Raw genomic sequence first — 19871 nt, forward strand, 5'->3', positions numbered from 1 at the left:
AAAGCATTCAAATAAACTATAGACAGAGCCTGAAACGAGCCAGGAAGCCTTCGAAATGCTCTTGTTATACAATTGCAAAGTAGATAAATGCTCTTTCAGTCAATCTCTGGTGCAGTTGTCTTTTGATTGTTTTTGTGCAAAGATCTTCTAACTGTCTTGCAAGTATTGATGCTTACCAGGTTGAAACTTAAAAGAGGAGAAGGACAGTTGACTAGAGAACGAGAGAATCCTCAGTCAAGGAAGGCTAGAGAGCCATCACCTCCACCTTCAATTTCACCTTCAAGAGTCTCAGCAAAAGCTTCAAGAATGTCTGCACATGAAGGAGAAATTCCTGCAGACATGGATCCAAAAGAAGAAGAAAGAGTCTTCAGAAAGGCTTTCTTGGACCTCACTGAAATGGGGAGGATATTGTACCAAGAAAGAAATGAGAAATTGGCTGGAGAAGGGTCCAAACATCCACAGGAAGGAGAGGGCTCTTCAGGAGGTAAGAAGGATGATGATCATTCCAAGAAAGGACATGGAGGTAATGGTGATCCACCACCCCCATCGTCACCTTCTTCCTCTTCATCCTCGTCTTCTTCTTCTGTGCATAAGCATAGATCCTCTGGAAAAAGTCATTTTTTGAAGCTTGATGTAAAATTCGAATTACCTATGTTTAATGGTGAAGTGAATGCAGAAAATCTTGACAACTAGATTAGGTAGTTGGAAGTTTACTTGAGGATCCAGAATATGCATGATGATGCCACCAAGATTCAGTTGGCTTCTTTGAGAATGGATGGAGCAGCATTGGTCTGGTGGGAGGCCAAGAATAAAGAGGAGATCAAGAAATTTGGTAAGGTTACCTTAACATGGCCTGAATTTCTGTTAGCCATTAAAAAACAGTTTTATCCTCTTGCTCACATGCAGAAAGCCATTATGAATTGGAAAAATTTCAGACAACTTAAGGGTCAGAGTGGCCAAGACTACACCCAAGAATTCAGGAGAAGAGCTCTCTTGTTAGGGGTAGATTTACAGACCCAGGAAACCTTGCTGAAATACATTGGTGGCTTGCATAGCTACCTTAGACACACCATCTTGATGTTTAACCCTACTAGCTTGGATGAGGTTTATGTCCAAGTTACCCATTTAGAGGCAAGGGGAAAAACACATTTGAAGAGGGTAGAAACAATCCCCCCAAGGGGAAAAACAAAGAGAAAACCTCCAAGGGAAAGGGAAAAAAGAATGCATCTGTCAAATAGGAGAGTGAGAAAGTGATCTGTAAACACTGTTCTAAACCAGGCCATGAGGAGAAAAACTGTTGGAAATTATATCCTGAAAAAAGACCTCAATTTAACAAATCCAAAGGGAAACATAAAATTACTGCTACTACATCTACACCACGGGATTTAGGGGATGATTCAGGTGATGAAACCAAAATTGCAGCCATGGGTTTGAAAAACTTGAAGGGAAAAGAAATTGAAACTCAAGCCAGCACTAGTACCTCAAACTGCCATGTACAAGCTCCTAATGAGGAAGAAAGAATTGAACTGTTTCATGTGAGGGTGATTTCAAAACATACTAAAATTGACACACTTTTTGATAGTGGGTCACAAGCAACCTTATATCAGAGGACTTGGTCAAGTAGCTTAAACTTGAGACCGTTCCACATCCGAAGCCATATCCACTTGGATGGATTTGCAAGGATGCAAATTTACAAGTTTCAAGAAAGTGCACATTGCGCTTTGCAATTACTGCACATTTTATTGACACAGTTGAACTTGATGTGGTACATTTTGATATAGCAGGGATTGTTTTGGGAAGTCCTGTTTGACAGGAAAGCTATCTTTCATCGCCATGAAAACAAATATCATCTTTTCAAAGATGGCAAGGAGTTCATTGTTAGAGCTCATCGCAAGAAGACAAATATAACGATGGTGAATGGAGGACAGGTAAAAAGGTTGGTCAATTCAAGTAAGAATTTTGTTCTTCTTATGATTAAGCCCAAGGTTGATGTGAATCATGAGTCATTTGACAATTGTGATCCAAAACTTAAGTCAGAACTGTATGATGTAGTTGATGCATATCATGAGATGTTTCAGGAGCCAACAGGTTTTCCTCCTAAGAGGGAGATTCAGCATGAAATCCATTTGCATCCAGATTGTCCTCTTCCAAACATAGGCATGTACCGCATGTCTATTATGGAGAATGCTGAAATAAAGAAGCAAATCAAGGACTTGTTGGACAAGGGTTTCATAAGGCCAAGTACTTCGCCATGTGGGTCACTGATTGTATTGATTCCAAAGAAAGATGGTACTTGGCGTATGTGTGTTGATTTCAGGGCCTTGAACAAGATAACGGTAAAGAATCGTTACCCACTCCCAAGGATAGATGATTTGCTAGACCAGCTGAAAGATGCTCGATATTTCACTAAGCTAGACTTGCGCAGTGGATATCATCAAGTAAGAATTGAAGAAAGTGACATTTGGAAGACAACCTTTAAAACCAAACAAGGACTCTTTGAGTGGCTTGTGATGCCGTTTGGTTTGTGCAATGCACCTGCAACTTTCATGCGGGTAATGGATGATGTCTTGTGTCCTTTTCTTGATGATTTCGTTATTGTCTACTTAGATGACATCTTAATTTTCAGCAAGTCTAGAGAAGATCATGTCATGCATGTTAGGAAAGTACTTGATGTTTTGAAGAAGAATCAGTTATTTCTTAAAATGTCAAAGTGTGAATTTGGAAAGACTTCTTTGATTTATTTGGGACACATAGTAGGAGGAGGTGCTTTGATAATAGATCCTGCTAAAATAGAGGCTATTGTGAATTGGCCTACTCCCAAATCCATAACAGAGGTAAGAAGTTTTTTGGGTGCAGCTCAATATTGGAGGAAGTTCATCTCTAACTTCTCTTCTATAGCAGCTCCTATGCATGCAGTGACAACTGTGAAGCATGCTTTCCAATGGGGAGGCAAGAAGCAAAAAGCTTTCGAATCTTTGAAAGAGAAGATTAGTTCAGCTCTGGTCCTTGCATTACCGGATTTGAGACAGCCATTTGAGATACAAACTGATGCTAGTGATTATGCCATGGGTGCAGTTCTTCTACAGCATGGTAAGCCTATTGCTTTTCATTCTGAAACTTTTAATGGTGTTGTTGTAAATTATCCTACATATGATAAGGAGTTGTATGCGTTGGTACAAAGCATCAAAAAGTGGAAACACTATTTGATGGGCAAAGAAACTGTTATACATACCGACCATCAGCCCTTACAGTACTTGCAATCACAAAGCAAGTTACAACAGTCATGACACTTCAGATGGATGGGCTTCTTGCAACAGTTCCATTTGGTAATAAGGTACAAGAAAGGTACTTTGAATAAGGTTGCTGATATGCTTTCAAGGCCTATTATTGGTGCTGTTACTTTACTTAAGAATGATTCTATTGTACATGATAGTTACATAGAACAATATGCATCTGATGATGACTTTAAAGATGTGTATGCTAACTTGAGTAAAGGGAATCATGTAGAGGAAAATGACTATCACATGCATAACAATTTGTTGTTTCATTTGGGCAAGTTGTGTATACCACAGGGGGAGAGAATAAATGTCATAAGAGAAGCTCATTCTTCTCTTATTGCTAGCCATTTTGGGGTAAGCAAAACAGTGACACATCTACAGAGGTATTGCTATTGGCCTCACATGGTAGATTCTGTTTCAAGGTTCATAAGAGGATGTTCATTATGTGCTACAAGCAAGCCTAGTAATAGGAAGCTTGGTTTGTATACTCCTTTGCCGGTACCTTCTAGACCATGGGAGAGCATCTCTATGGATTTTGTAGGAGGTTTGCTAAAATCTAGAAAGCAGCATGATTATTTATATGTAGTAGTTGATCGTTTCAGCAAAATGTATATACTTATGCCTTGTAAGAAAACTATAACTGCTGAATTATTTTTTCATCATGTATGGATTCACTTTGGTTTTCCTACTTCCATTATTAGTGACAGGGATTCCAGATTTGTGGGGAATTTTTGGTCCAACCTATGGGAGATGATGGACACAAAGTTGAAGAAAAGTACTGCTTTCCATCCGCAAACAGATGGACAAACAGAAGTTGTGAACAGAACCATTGTGCACCTCTTGAGAGGATATTGCAGCAAGCATCCCAAGCTGTGGGATGAACATTTGCACTACATACAGCATGCTTACAATCGTGCCAAGCACTCTTCCACAAACACCTCACCGTTTGAAGCTTGTTTTGGTTACTTGCCAAAATCACCTCTTGATTTCATTCTTGAGAAAGATGTTGCCATTGAGGGACATAGTGATATTGACAAAGCTCGTTCATTCATTAAAAGAATTTAGCAAATACATCAGCAAATTCAAGAACAGCTTGAGAAGAGTCAAGGCAAGTACAAGGAAAGACATGACAAGCATAGAGTCGATCACAAGTTTCAAGAAGGGGATGAGGTATGGTTGTACATTAGTAAGGAAAGGATGCAAGGAGAAGGTAAAAAGTTGAAGCCTATTCGTTATGGTCCATTCAAAATCCTCAAGAAGGTTGGAAATAATGCTTTTCAATTAGATTTGCCTTCCTACATGCAAATGTATTCTGTTGTCAATGTGGAGAACTTACGTTTGTATGAACCTCCTTTGATTGCTGATCATGAAAGTGTTGTTCAGCTGCCATCTATGGAAGATTTCTCGCCAGAATTCTTAGATGAGCTGAAAGAAGATACAATCCTTGACAGAAGGACACGCACTTCAAGGAGGGGCAGTGTAGATTATGTTCGGGTTGGTTTCAAAGGCAGCAAACCGAACAAGGCAAAGTGGATGGAGGTGGACAGAGTGAGGGAGTTGTACCCTCACCTATTTAACAGGTAGTTGAAGGCTCTTGGGGTCCAAAAACTTCCCAATGGGGAGGCGTGATCAGGTGCTCACGTCCTAAGTGTCGTAAAATGCTCAAAATTTAAAATGCTCAGAACTGGTTCAAAGTTGAACAACTGGAAATTGCTCGTCTTCCTGATTCCAGCGCCGTGAACGGTTCGAAAAATGGTCACCGTATGAGAAAGTTATGGCAAAAAGAAGAATTTCTCAATAACATTGAAAATTTGAATTTTTCAAAAAAAAAATTAAAAAAGAATATTCCAGGGAATATTCTTTTTCAGCAACCAATCACAGGCTGCCACGTGGCAGGCCCGGAGGCCGCCACGTGGCCCAGGATGACGTCAGCATATGTGGGCGCATATATTTAAAAGTTGGGTCGAGCGTGGTTTGAACCCACGACCTGCCGGAAGCAAACGCCACGCCTTACCAACGCACCACGGGAGCGGATCTTGTTTGCATTGCGGATCAAAGGGTAAAAGAACCTTGTAGTAAGGTTGGGCGGGGCCCGAAGGGGGCCAGCCCCCGCATACCATGTGACCTTATGCCCAAAACCGTGGGCCGAGACCCTTAACCACCGGGCACGAAATCCAATGCAAACCACCCGCCGAGATTGCAGTCACATGCGGGCAGTTAACTAACAGTCAGGATTTGGCGGAGGTGGCGAATTTGGCGGACCCGCCATAATTGGCAGAGTTAACTGGACTCCAACTAAAGTTAGCTGGAGTGTTTCTAGGCATAACTGGAGGAAAACTTTAATGGGCCATAACTTTGGCTAGGAAAGGCGGTTTTGGACAATTTTTTTTTTTATTATTTTGGGTATTTTCAACCTTCTAAAGCCATTAGTGCAGGTCTTACAGCCATCTGAGGTCATTTGTAGAGGTTTTGGAGCCGTGAAAGTTTTAGGAGCCACTAGGGCCCATTATTGTGAAGACTGTATAGGGTTGCAGGTATCCATTGGAGGTGAACCAGTAGTCAATCCTGAAGGATTCAAGTGTTATGACTCTGTTTTTACCATCTATTCCACCTGTAGATGCTTCTATTTAGCTGTATATTCAATTTTATCATTTAATTAAAACAAGGACAGGCCCATTTGGGAGCCTTGGACCCAGCAGACGTAGCCCAGGAGGGGTGAACTGCTTCATCAACTTCTTTTGCATTTGTGGTTGATTTATTTAGCAGAACAAATTTGTTGTAGTGTGTTAAACAGTAAAAGGAAATAAATCTGCTATACTTAAATGGGTCATGAACAGCTGAAAATTTCATTTGTTTCTTTTCTGCAAGACATGGACATCTTTTAAACATGTATATTTCTGAATTGAATACATTGCAAACAATTTACAAGTAGTTTCGAATTCAGATCAGGTAATTCTTGCCAATGATTTACAAGATATGGTCGGATTCATTTCTTCTTTATCCATGGTTGGTTCCTAGTGTATATCCTCTTCTTTTGATGTTTCTTGATCTTTTTCTTCCTTCTCTTCATAATCAATGTAAAATAATTTCTTCTCAACACACTTATGACCTTTAGTGTATTTTCTATCACAATTGTCACAAAGCCCTTTTTCTCTTTTTTTCATCCAATTGTTGTGGTGTAAACCTTGTAGGTTGTGGAAGGCTAGGAGAAAAAACACTTCCATAATTGTAGTCGTGATTGGTGGGATTCCTTGTTTCCATAATTTCACTTTTAATTTTTCTTTCCAACCTGAATGCCTTCTCCAATGAATCAAATTCCCAAAGACGAACCTCATGTTGAATGTTGTCCTTTAAAGTCCCACGTGTCACTGTTTCACCCTTCGGATATGAAAAATATACATAGAAAACTATTTTCTGTCCTCTTTTTGCAACTTCTTACGAAATTTCAATCTAATGCTCAGAGTGACAGTTATGACGATTTTCCCCAGGTCACTTGTTTGGGATGTAATTTGGGAGCCAGAAGAAACCCTAAATGTCTTGGCCTGTATCTCTAAAAATATAGCGAAACAAGATCTAAAATTTGGGCCTAAACTTCACCGCATTTTCTACTCAAATAGGTTTTAATTTCAAATTCTAAAACTTTGTAGAAAAGAAATTATAGCGAAAATTCCACGATGACCTGTTTGCGATGGAATTATGGAGCTTGTAAAAACCCTAACCTCCTCAAATCATATCTCCGAACATATAGCAGGACAAAATTTGAAATTTGGACCCGCGGTTTAGAAAGATTTCGTCTCAAATGGGATTTTTTTAGCTTCTGAAACATCCTAGAAAAAAAGTTATAGCAAAAATTCCATGATGACCTATTTGGAGCAGCAAAAGCCTCTACTCCAAAGCTTTGATACCAAATGTTATGAACCAGCTCATAAAAAGATAGAAAAGAGAGATAAACGCCTTAGAATTCAGCCTCTTTGAGGTGGAAACCTCCTTCACATTACACAAATGAATAATTCTTGGATGATACAAATGCCAAGATCTCCTTTCTATATAGGAGTCGAAGGGGTCATAATATAATCAGAGCCGACCTAACAATAATAATGTAAGGGCACAATAATAACAATATGGGGACTACATGGGCACAACAATATAATAAGGGGGTTGTACTAATAACAATAAGGGGTTACACTAGTAGTATAGGGACCTAACAATTGAAGACCGAGACAACAACAACGGTGTTTTTTTCCCTCATTGGCTTTCCACCTAAAAAATCTTGGTGTTCATGTGTGTTGCTTATGTGTGTTGATTTATTTTGTTCTTACTGTATCTGTTTACTGGTTAATGCATCACACTTTGATTTAAGACAATGAATTAGCTATTTACTATATATACACTGGTTTCATAAATTATAGTCACGAACATACACTGGTTGGTTTCAGTAAAGTAGTGTATACTGTTTGAAAAGGAAAATCATTATTGTGAAAGTTAAAATACTGATTCACCCCCCAACATTTTTCCCAACATGAGGCCCCTCCTTGTGCCATTTTTCTAACAAATGAGACAAATGACCTCCAATTTTCAGGCTGGAACAAATGCTGGTTTATTCTGAAATAAGTGAATACACACATGGGTTCCATTGTGGTGTTAAGACCATCTTCTAGCAATCAGAGATTGGCATTCCCAACGATTTGATCATATGCATCTTGATTAAATCTTGGAAGAGAATTCTCCCCATTAAGAGGGGCCCCAGCTTTCCGAGCTATAAGGAAGCCAGAGAGAATCGCAGGTCAAAATGGGCTCAAAATCTGGAGGGTTTTCCGAGATGTCCAATTGCAGAAAACAGGTAGAATTGAATGAAGTGATGAGAATGTGGGAATATTGGAGAAAACTTCTATAATGGAAGGACATGCTAAGAATGTTGGAGGATCATTCGATGTGACACATTACATTATCCAATGAGCAGATGATAGTTCTGAATTTTGTTTCAAGAGGGGAATTTGTATTTCTTACAGGCTTTTCAGGCACAAACAAGAGCTATCTTCTCAACTTTGTAGTAAAAATCTTGAAGAAATTGCATGGTCCAAGCTTCGTCTTTGCAACAACCTCAACAGGGATTAAAACATGCCAATTGAGTGGAAAGACTCTACATTCCTTTGTTGGGGCTCCACTATTTTCCATGACTAAGCAAGGACTATTGATACTCATTGAAAAGAAAAATTAAAATGTTAACTGCTGGAAAAATGCCAAGGCATTGGTTATAAATGAGATAAGCATGATTGATGGAGAATATTTTGATCTATTGAATTATATTAGGAAGCCATCGAATGGGAAATGAGTGTGGGGTGGGTTACAACAGGGTATTGGCACAAACATTAGGGTTCTATATTCCTCGTTCAAATTGGGAAATAAGGGGCGCATTCAACCACTTCCGAGCAAATGTTGCTACATCACTAAACATAGGACCAAAGAGAGGGATGCTAGGCCAACGAGCATATGATCTCGCAAAGTTTACACCATTACAAGTGTGTTTTCTAGCGATATCTGTTAGAGGTATGGCTAACAAATTTTCATGTAGGGTGATGGGATTTGGGTTCAGTGAAATGAGGAAATATACAAAAAAAAATTGCAGTGAAAATATTGAGTATTGGGTCTCAAAGACTCAATGGTTCTCAGCATAAACCTCAGTCCAAAAATACAATGTTAATCTAAAATGTCTCCAAACACATTGGAAGAAAAGTATTATAGTTGTAGATGCAACAATAATTTTGTTTAATGATATGAAAAGTTAAAACTATCATCATGGAAAATCTGCATATTGCCACAAATATGCAATCATGTTTCCATTGAATAAAAAAATCCATGGTGAAGGATTCTTAAGCCCAAATGTCAATATTTTTGGATGTAATTTTCCACTTGTTTCCACATGAAAATCCAACAAAAGTACCTCTGCAAATGCAACAGAGTATTTTGCACACCAAAAATCCCTCCATAAGATGAGGGTGCATAATCTTGATAAGAAGATAAGAATCAAGATGATCTAGCTAGAACAATCATCTGATTAAGCTTGTAAAGAATGCCACTGTGGACTGCGTAGTCTAGGAAGAGTGCTAGTTAACCATAGTAGATTGTTGGGTGGATTTTATCATTGGACTAAAGCCCATTAAATATTGGAATTTTCAATCCCCATAGGTGGAAAATCTAAAGTGACATCGTTACCTTCATGTTCGAAATCCCTAGTAAGTTGAAACGACCTCAATATACCTAGTGTGTCATTTATTTTTCAATCATTCAATCTTTCATTTTCCTTTTAGGTTTTATAATTGATGGGTTTTGTCTTTCCATGGGTTCAGACCAGAACAAGATTTCAGACTTCGAAATGAAGTTAATGGACATTGACAGCGAGCATCTAGGCATTCTAGAGTCAGAGTAGCATGCCATTGTGAGGATACCATCTCAATAATTTTCTTGCATCTGCAAGGATCTCATCTCCATTGGGGACACTGGTGGGTAGGACAAAAACCCATTAAATGTGGAATTTTCAATCCCCATAGGCGGAAAATCTAAAGTGACACTGTTACCTTCATGTTTTAAAGCCCTAGTAAGTTTAATATACCTAGTGTGTCATTTCTTTTTCAATCATTCAATCTTTCATTTTCCTTTTAGGTTTTATAATTGATGGGTTTTGTCTTTCTGTTGGTTCAGACCGGGACTAGATTTTGGACTTCGAAATGAAGTTAATGGACATTGACAGCAAGCATCTGGGCATTCCAGAGTCAGAGTAGCATGCCATTGTGAGGATGCCATCTCAAGAATTTTCTCACATCTGCAAGGATCTCAGCTCCATTGGGGACACTGGTGGGTAGCAATCATGCTACTGAGTTTTTGAACAAAAATATCTCGTTTTTCTGATGCTACTCATTTTTTATATTGGTGCTTATTCAAATGCAACCAAACTCAGTCACAAACCTAAAATGGTGGAGCAACTCAATTCCAATTATGAAGTATATTATATTTAGCATGTGTCCACTAATGGATGCATGAACCATGCTATGTATCGTGGCCAAGTTCTGCATGAAAAAAGGAAAGCTTTGTCTAGCTCATTCTGATGGTGGGATGTGGTTTGAACTGGGAGAACAACTTGAATGTCATAAGGAGCAAGACAAAAAAATCCAAAACATAGGTCAAAAGGAGAGTGTCCTGTAATCTGGATTCACAATAAAAAATGATGGTCAATGGTAATCTAAAATGGCTCCAAACGCATTGGAAGAAAAGTATTGTAGTTGTAGATGCAACAATAGTTTTGTTGAATGCTATGAAAAGTTAAAACTATCATCCTAGAAAATCTGCATATTGCCACAAATATGCAATCATGTTTCCATTGAATAACAAAATCCATGGTGAAGGATTCTTAAGCCCAAATGTCAACATTTTTTGATGTAATTGGCTAATACCCATCTTTGAATCGAGTATTATAATATCCAGCAGTGAGCTCAGGAGCATGGGATTTGGTTCCATAATGCCAATGTATTCCAGCCACTTTTCTAGAAATCTTGACACCAATTCCATGAAAAATGGCTTTAACTGTTGTTAGGATTCTCTCTCCATGATCAAGAAGCATACTAGAATACCACTCAAGGAAAAACTCACCATAAGGAGTATTCCAGCCACCATCTCTTCTGAAAAATGGTGTGTCCTCAGGCCAATTGTTGTAGTGGCCTGCATCACTTGGGCCCCCATTACCCCATTCCTTCTTTCCAACAACTTCAACTACAACTTTAAGATTAGAGACCATATACTGCAATACAAGGATATTCAAATTAGTTAATAAGGGACATTGACCCCAACAACTTTAAAAACTTATATAGCAACTATACACATGTAGATATATAAAAAAGGTAAGATGCAGCTATGCTCTGTAGAAATTAATTTTTAAAAAAAATCTATACCTTATCATAACACTGAAATGCTCCAATCCCCGGGAATCTCCACGTACCATTACTCTCAGGATAAGATGGATACCTCAGCTCTCCTGCAGGACCCATTCCCACTTGAATTTCATGTATTATCATGGACAAATCACACCCATGTAGCAATATTTGTTAGAGGTATGGCTAACAAATTTTCATATAGGGTGATGGGATTTGGGTTCAGTGAAATGTGGAAATATACAAAGAAAATTGCAGTGAAAAAATTGAGTACTGGGTCTGAAAGATTCAGTGGTTCTCAGCATAAACCTCAGTCCCACAATACACTAAATCAACAACGCATCGAGAGGATGAAGCTGCAAAAAGCAAAGGCACTAGCCAAATAGAGTATGTAAAAACAATGAGAGGGAAGACATAGTGAAGCACAGTCAAAATATTTTCAGAATTTGGAGGGCTTTCCAAGAGAGCCAAACGCAGAAAATGGTGTGAATGGAAAGAATCCATGAGAATATTGGAGAGCCAATATGATAAGCCTAATTCAGAAGGATGGAAAGAAAAATAGAGGACAAGAAAACAATCACAAGGAAGCCAAAGAGAAACACAGGTCAAAATGGTATCAAAATTTGGAGGGTTTTCCGAGATGTACAATTACAGAAAACAGGTAGAATTAAATGAGGTGATGAGAATACGGGAAGATTGGAGAAAACATCTAGAATGGAAGGACATAATGAGAATGTTGGAGGACCATTCGAAGGGACATTACATTATCCAATGAGCAGATGATAGTTCTAAATTTTGTTTGATGAGGGGAATCTGTATTTCTTACCGGCTCTGTAGGCACAGTTGAGAGCTATCTTCTTAATTTTGTAGTAAAAATCTTGAATAAATTGCATGGTCTAGGTTCTGTCTTTGTAACAACCTCAATAGGGATTGCAACATGCCATTTGAGTGGCATGAATCTACATTCCTTTGCTGGAGCTCCACCATTTTTTATGATTGAGCAAGGACTGTTGACACTGATTGAAAAGAAAAATAGAAATGTTAACAGATGGAAAAATGCCAAGGCATTGGTTATAGATGAGATAAGCATGATTGATGGAGATTTTTTTTATCAGTTGAATTATGTTGCCAATAATATGAGGCAGCCATCGAATGGGAAAGGGGTGTGGGGTGGGTTGCAGCTGGGTATTGGCACAAAATTACTTCTTAGCCATTGGACCAAAACCTGTATTAATACATAGAAAAAGAAGCCCTGATCATTAAGGTTGGGCCAAAACAGATTATAGTCAAATAGAGCTCCTCCTTGGCATCTTCTTCGTCATTGCGCTTCCTGGAGATTCAAACCCTCATCCTCTTGGGCACACTCATGATGCCCCTGCTCCATACAACCTTATTAAGTTTCACATCAAGCCTCACATCGGTGGTTCCCATAGCCTTTTGGGAAAATTTCTTGATCTCTTTAATGGCCTTTGGAGCCATTTTCTTAAAAGTGCAGCAATGGAGGTGCTTGTGAAGATTGATGGTGTACTCCCTGGTCACGACCTCGGCCTTGCGGCTCTTTCCCTTCTCCACCATCGTTCCACCTATGCGCCATTGGACCAAAACCTTGCCCTTCTCCACCATCGCCCTGCAGCTCTTTCCCTTCTCCACCATCGTGCCACCTACTCACCATTGGACCAAAACCTTTCCCTTCTCCACCATCATGCCACCTGCTCGCCATTGGACCAAAACCTGTATTAATACATAGAAAAATAAACCTTGATCATTAAGGTTGGGGCCAAAATAGATTATAGTCGAATAGAGCTTCTCCTTGGCATCTTCTTCATCACGTGCCTCCTGGAGATTTGAACACTCATCCTCCTAGGCACACTCTTGATGCCCTTGCTCCATATAGCCTTATTAGGCTTCACACCAAGGCTCACATTGTTGGTTCCAATAGCCTTCTGGGCAAATTTATGATTTCTTTAACGACCTTTGGAGTCATTTTCTTAAAAATGCAGCAATGCAGCCACTTGTGAAGATTGATGGTGTACTCCCTGGTCACGACCTTGGACATGTGGCTTTTACTCTTCTATACCATCATGCCACTTGCTAGCCTCCGCTCCGCTTCGAGTCTTCTCTCAGCTCCTCTACTAAACCCTAAAATCTACAGAGAAGCATAATAAATGGTCTGAGTTTCATTTATAACGATAGGTTTGATCCAACGGTGGCAAACATTTTAATCATCTAACATCATTTTAGATGGATCATAGTAAAACACCTAAGATAAGAGGGGAGTTGATTTCAAAGGGGAACTCCTTACGACGTAAATATAAAATATAAAATCGTGGGTTATAACCAAACCATGGGTGATAATACCTTTCTCAAAAATTACTTTAACACAATCAAATCTAGCGACTACAAATGAATGGTTTAGAAAGTTATAAACTCGAGTGATATTTGTATATAATATTTAATTTAATAGACATTAAAAAATTAGAATTTAATAATATTTCCAAAATCAATTAAGATTAATAAAAATAAACTAATAATAATGTTGGGTAGTTAAATTTGAGTATCAAAATTTATCATAGTAATGAATTTACTATATGTGGTCCATTAAAATATTTAATATGAAATATAGCTATATATATTAATGATTTAATAAATCCAAATATATGTATATGAGAGACTTATTAAACATTTTAACAATAATTATAGCAAATTATATATATGATGTCCATCTCAATTTATAAGTGGAATTCAAAAATTATAAATAAATAAATCAAGAACTAAACACTATAATTTATAAATGGATTAATATTAAAGGTTGTGACATTTTTCCATCAATATTATGAATTAAGTTTAGGTAGTCTAATTAATAGGTGAAATGGTTCTATTCGAACCATTTTTTTGGTCAATTTAATCGAGGACAAATTTGTAAATATGTTTAAGTTGTTTATTTGAAAAATTCAAACTGTCTCTTTTTAGGCACAAGAATCCACTTATACATTCAAAAATATATATTAAACGACAAGAAATAATAATCTTGCTAGAAATTGTATTATCATATTTAGGCAAAAAAAGTCATTTTGTCTATTAATTAGACTACACATTTAAATTTAAGATAATAATTATTTTTTGTGGATTTACAAGTTTAAATTTCAATAATTTCAAATTAATAATTAAAAAACCAAAAAGTATTTATTATTTTTTTTTCCAAAATTTTCAACATAAATTACTATTAACATATTATAATTTATATTAATTTATAAAATTAATATTTAGCAAACAAAACACTAATACCTATATTTGAGACATGAAATAAAAACTATAAACTATATTATTTTTAAAACTAGTATAGATCCATCTTAACTCTGTATTTATGAAGTGTCCCAAGGGATCAAATCTCTTGAGATACAAACCTCTTGAAAGTGAAAAGAGATTTGATCCCTCTCGGTCATTGGTAGATAAGTTCAGATGGATTTAGGCTAGTTTATTAAGGATTAATCAATAAAAAATTATATTAATTTAGTATCTGTCGAGGGTTGAGAGAAATAAAATTTCTAGAAATGTAATTTTCTCTTCAAGTTATACTCTAAAAAAGAAATTTGTATAAAAAATATAATCACACTGAATTTTTGGTAGATTTGAATTAATATCTAAATTATATGTTTGAAATATCATAAAGTTAGGATATAAATCATTATTAATTAAATTTATTTTATGTGATATACATATTATGAATTTTTTCTCCAAAAATATATTTATAATTTTATGAATAAAAACAAAATTATAATATAACAAAGTGAATTGAATAATTTATTACTTTTATTATTTATTTTTATTGAATCGTTTATTATTTTTATTATTAAGCCTACATTTAATTTTATTATTATTATTATTATTATTTGATTTAATGCTTCCTCTAATATGTCACTACAACTAGGCCATATAATCGTTGTATAATAAGACAAATTATAATCTCTAAATATATTTCTTAACAATATTATAACTATAAATGCATTAATAATATTAAGTTATTTTTTGGATGTAAGGAAAATTTCATAGAAAATATATATTTTAAGTAGGCTTAATGATTAAGAAGATGTGTTTCCTCGTGTAACAACAATAAAAGATTCAATGAAAAATATAATATGGATTCAATGATAAATTTTAGCAATCAAATCATTAAACACTTATCTCTAACTTCTACTAGACATTAAAGTTAAACTCTTATTATTAAATAAAATATCACTTATTTATTTATATATTTATATATTTAAAATTAATTATAATTAAACATATATATCCATAAAAATCAACCTAAATTTATTTTGTATTCACGAGAATAATCTTGAATGTATAATTGTCGAAAAGATATTGGTACAACTCGACTCAACTTTACCAAAAAATTATGCTAACATTATTCTTTAACTAGTCTTTGGAATCTTGAAATCCTGTGTCTCGTTATTGTTGATTGTTAAAACTCGTTACTTGATTTATGCTTCAAGTCCGATCTCGTTGACAAAATGTAAACTAACGTATCAAACTTCAATTAGCAGTTCACAATTTTCACCATGATTATCGACCGAGTCATTAGGCCCCCGAGCCACCCGAAGTGCCCAATTTTGAACCTCGTTCTTTTAAAACCAATCCAATTGACAAAAAGTAAATGTTGATTAATGAGAAACAATCGATTTAATTACATCAATAGGTGTACCTATTTCAAACCATGGTGGAAGTGGTTAGTGGGATCTTTATTTTTCTTAATGAATGGACTGGATTTTAATGGCTATGATTTCACTGACCCACTTTGTCTTGTGTGTTACAAAAGTATTTCAATAATATAATTGGAACGATAGTATGAATGTTTCATTCCAGACGGCCATCGTTTAGTTTTCCTTTTCCATTGTCTTTCATCCCTTCATTTCAACAAACTACTTGGGAATTTCCCCACGTGGTTGATGACACCTTTCTGTGGCCCGATCATACATTCCTCATACAATTATTTGGTTCTAGATGCAGAAAATGCAAGTTTGTTTGTTGGTTTTGCTTTTGTTAAAATAAGCTAATTAGTCATGCATGAGGAGTTGGCTAAAATTAGAGAGTCGGTTAAATGAGTGTTGAGTGTTGAGTCAAGTCGAGTTAAATGATAGACGACTTTTAGTATGTGGTTGCATATCAAGTTATTTTAGGGGAATTGCTAGTTGAAAAATGTTAAATACCCTTCAATAGAAGAGTCGCAACTCGTGTGTTTTGTGTGTGAAATTGAGTTTTTCCTCCTCTGCCTTTCCAACAAATTGATATCGAAACAAAGTTACAAAGAGCCATGGAGAACGGATTAACAACATTCCGTATGAGAGGAGAGCAATATATTTTTTCCTTTAGTTAACACTATAACACACTTTGTAAGTTATACACACGGCGTTATAACGCATAAGAGTGTTAGCAAGCACCTTTCATGGAACGCGAGTTCCATGATGTTTCAAAGCATTAGTGATTAACGTTGTTGTCTCAATGGAACAGGTTGTTAGTCACATTTCATATCAAATATTCTTTAAAAAATTCCGAAGTCAAAGGTTTTATGACTCACGTGGACTACTTTAATTTTCGCATCTCATGTGGGTAGTTTAAAAAATGGCTTATTAGTCCCTGCCTTCAGCAGGACTATAGCGATCAGCAGATCATTTACTTAGCATTAATTTAATTGTTGACCAATATTTTTAATAGTGTTATTATGGTTTATCCAAAGTTTTACGGTGCTCATTGTTATCCATCTAAAATTTTAAGCAAAGTTTTTTGCTGAAAAAAGGGACCTCTTATTGCAGGGCTCACTTATTAGTCCCTGCCTTATTGTTTAATGTTTATGCTTGGCTTATTTATCCAAAGTCATTGTTTAATGTTGTGCCTAAATTATTTACCCAAAGTCATTGTTTAATTATGTGCATGCTTCCATCAATACATTGATGCCACCACAATCGTCTACTTTCGATGCCACAACAATCTTCTGCCTCTGCGTGTTGGGGTCTCCGCATGTAGTGATGGACATGTGGCTTCTTCACAGTCCTCTGTGTGTAAACTTATTTTTTGGTTTTAACGGGATGGATGGGCAGGTACGCGACCTGCTGGTATACAAAAGCAGGTACAGGAGGAGAAGGAGCATCTACCACGCCCATGCTAGTAGCCCACGCGCCCATGCTGGTAAATAGAAGCAGGTACATGCTACCATGCCCATGATGGTAGATAGAAGCAGGTACATGAGAAGGAGGAGTGTCGTCCACGCCGACGCCCATGCTGGTAGACAGAAGCAGGTATGGGACCTGTTGTAGACCTAAGAAAGTACAGGAGGAGGAGGAGCGTCTCCCACGCCCACGCCCAGAGGTCACCCAAGGGTCAAGTTTGTTTCAAAATATCCAAATACAGGAAAAAAGTCAAAATTGTACTAGTATATGTTTCTAGGTTCTACAGACTATTCAAAATGGGAAAGAAGTTGGAGTTGAAATGCATCCAAAACCCTAATAGTCAAGGTGATTCCTTCTCCAAACGCAAGAGAGGACTGCTCAAGAAATTGATCAAGCTTTTCGTTCTCTTTGATTCTGAAGTTGCCCTCATCATTTTATCTGAAACCGCCAAGATTTACGAGTTTGCAAGAAACAAGTAGGTTTCCTTCTTCCATCCCTTGAAATCTCACAAAGTATTTGTTAATATTTCCTCTTTTTATGAATTTATGGAAATAATTTGACGGTCACAAAACTTTCTAAAAAATGAGCATGTCTAGACGTCCATTTTTAACCAAAATTTAGAAAGAAAGTAGTGTATCGAGCCTCGAAATAGTAATGGAAGAAATTAAAGAATTATTTGTATTTTGTTCAAAAGTGAAGAAATTACTCTAGGAACAAGGGTTACAAGAGATCTGGTAACTTGAGGCTTTTCCAGCGACTTAAAGGTCAAGGTAACATTGATTAGTTGAGGCAACCTACTCGAGGCAGCCTACTGACCCTTAAAATAGGTTATGAAATGTCTAAGAATGACATTCTCGCCTCTCTTAGATTTGCAGGGTTTCTTTAGTTGGTTTTTTTAAGAGAAACCATGGTTTTTTAAAGATAAACTATGAATGCCGCTAGCTTTTTTTTATACACAGGTTTCCCTCTTTTTCATTCACGTTTTATTTTCCTTTGGTCCCAGCGCCAACAATCTTTTATTTGATTCCTTGTTTCACAAAGAAAATAATTAATAATTGATACTATACTTGTACATCACACAATAATTCAATATATAAATTTTATAAGGAATACATTTCAGATACTTGAACTTAGCAACTATATATAGTCATGATGTAAGGAAAACTGGTGTGGTTGGTAGGGTTGTATTGGATTGTTAAAAAAAACTAGCTTATAACATTATTTTATTTTCTAGAAAAGAAAAATATCAAGAGAAAAATGGGGTACTTACTATTGGACCATTTTAACTACTTCCCACTGCCTCTTCAATAAAAATAAGCAATCTGTTGCGAACCGTCATCTGATACTGTAGATTGAGGCTTTGTCGCTGAACATTTTGGAGTGAGGATTCAAAGGGAGACATTTTCCTCAAATAAAATTAGATAATGCAACCATTTCAGTGCCATTGTATACTTTGTTTCCTTGCGTTCAGAACAACGAATTGCTATTTTCTCTCTGTGTCTTCATATTTTCTCTGTGCTATGCTTCATGATGTCACAGATTGGCATAGTGGAAACATGCACATAGACATCTGGGCAACAACTGGGCAACAATGGAGGCATACAAAAGCAATTAATAAAACATGGTGTGGTTGAAAACAAAGTCATGGAGAGTCGGTACATGTTCCTTTTATATTTTATTTTAAATTATTTCATTTAAAATGATTTATTAATTATTATATTTATTTTAATTGATTTTTTTTATTTACATATATTAAAAAAAATGAACACCAACAACTTTATTTTTGCATGCAGGTCATGACCATCTCTTGTGAATTCTTTGGATCAAGTTAGAGATCCATATACTAATCCATATAAAAGAAGACTTTCACATTACAGCAGGAGTAGATCCATATATAAGCATACTTTCACATTGCAGCTGGAGTAGATCCAGATGCAGAAGCGCACCTAAAGGCCAACAGCTCCAAATCAAGACCCATTTTCTGTCTTTCAAGATCGTGATCCAGAGTTTGACCTTCTTGGTGAGCGAGACCCTGATACTTATGATTGTGATGTGGAGTATACAACTAGCTCTGATTCAATTGGAGTAAATTGCTACTACTTGTGGTGTTTATGGGAATAAATAGAGGGTGAAAGTTGATTGAGTAGAGAAGTATCTAAACCATTAGAAGATGAGTCTAAATTCCTGATAGATGTATCATTTTCTTTTTATTTTCCATCTTTCATATTGACATCACTTCCAATAGATATTGACATCACATCCAACAGATTTCTAATTATGCATGAGAAGACTCATTATTTTTTTTTGGTCCTCATGGTTAGTTATAATTTTTTCTTGTGTTTCTATCTACCGCATGTATTATGGACTCATTTTCAGAAATTTGGATAGAATTAGTATCCTCAACGTTGTCACAGTCCGCATTAAGGACAACAACATTTACATGCATTTTACATCACTTCCAACATATTTCTGATTCTGCATGAGAAGATTCATTATTTTTTTTGTCC

General features: G+C 36.4%; 1 long non-coding RNA gene and 2 pseudogenes across 1 annotated transcript; 1 reads left to right on the forward strand and 2 right to left on the reverse strand.

The window, feature by feature from the left end:
* Positions 1-10683: 10683 nt before the first annotated feature.
* On the reverse strand, positions 10684-11344 carry LOC149173494 (beta-amylase 2, chloroplastic pseudogene; annotated as a pseudogene).
* Positions 11345-12430: 1086 nt separating this feature from the next.
* On the reverse strand, positions 12431-12775 carry LOC149173495 (large ribosomal subunit protein eL31 pseudogene; annotated as a pseudogene).
* Positions 12776-17218: 4443 nt separating this feature from the next.
* Positions 17219-19400, forward strand: LOC149173496 (uncharacterized). The gene is made up of 3 exons (XR_016259694.1): positions 17219-17839; positions 18904-19019; positions 19158-19400. It is a non-coding gene; the product is annotated as an uncharacterized LOC149173496 (long non-coding RNA).
* The last annotated feature ends 471 nt before the right edge of the window (positions 19401-19871 follow it).

This window comes from Pinus tabuliformis, chromosome 4_2 (assembly GCF_031772625.1).
Source record: "Pinus tabuliformis cultivar Carrire ecotype Pingquan chromosome 4_2, CPIR1, whole genome shotgun sequence".
NCBI lineage: Eukaryota > Viridiplantae > Streptophyta > Pinopsida > Pinales > Pinaceae > Pinus > Pinus tabuliformis.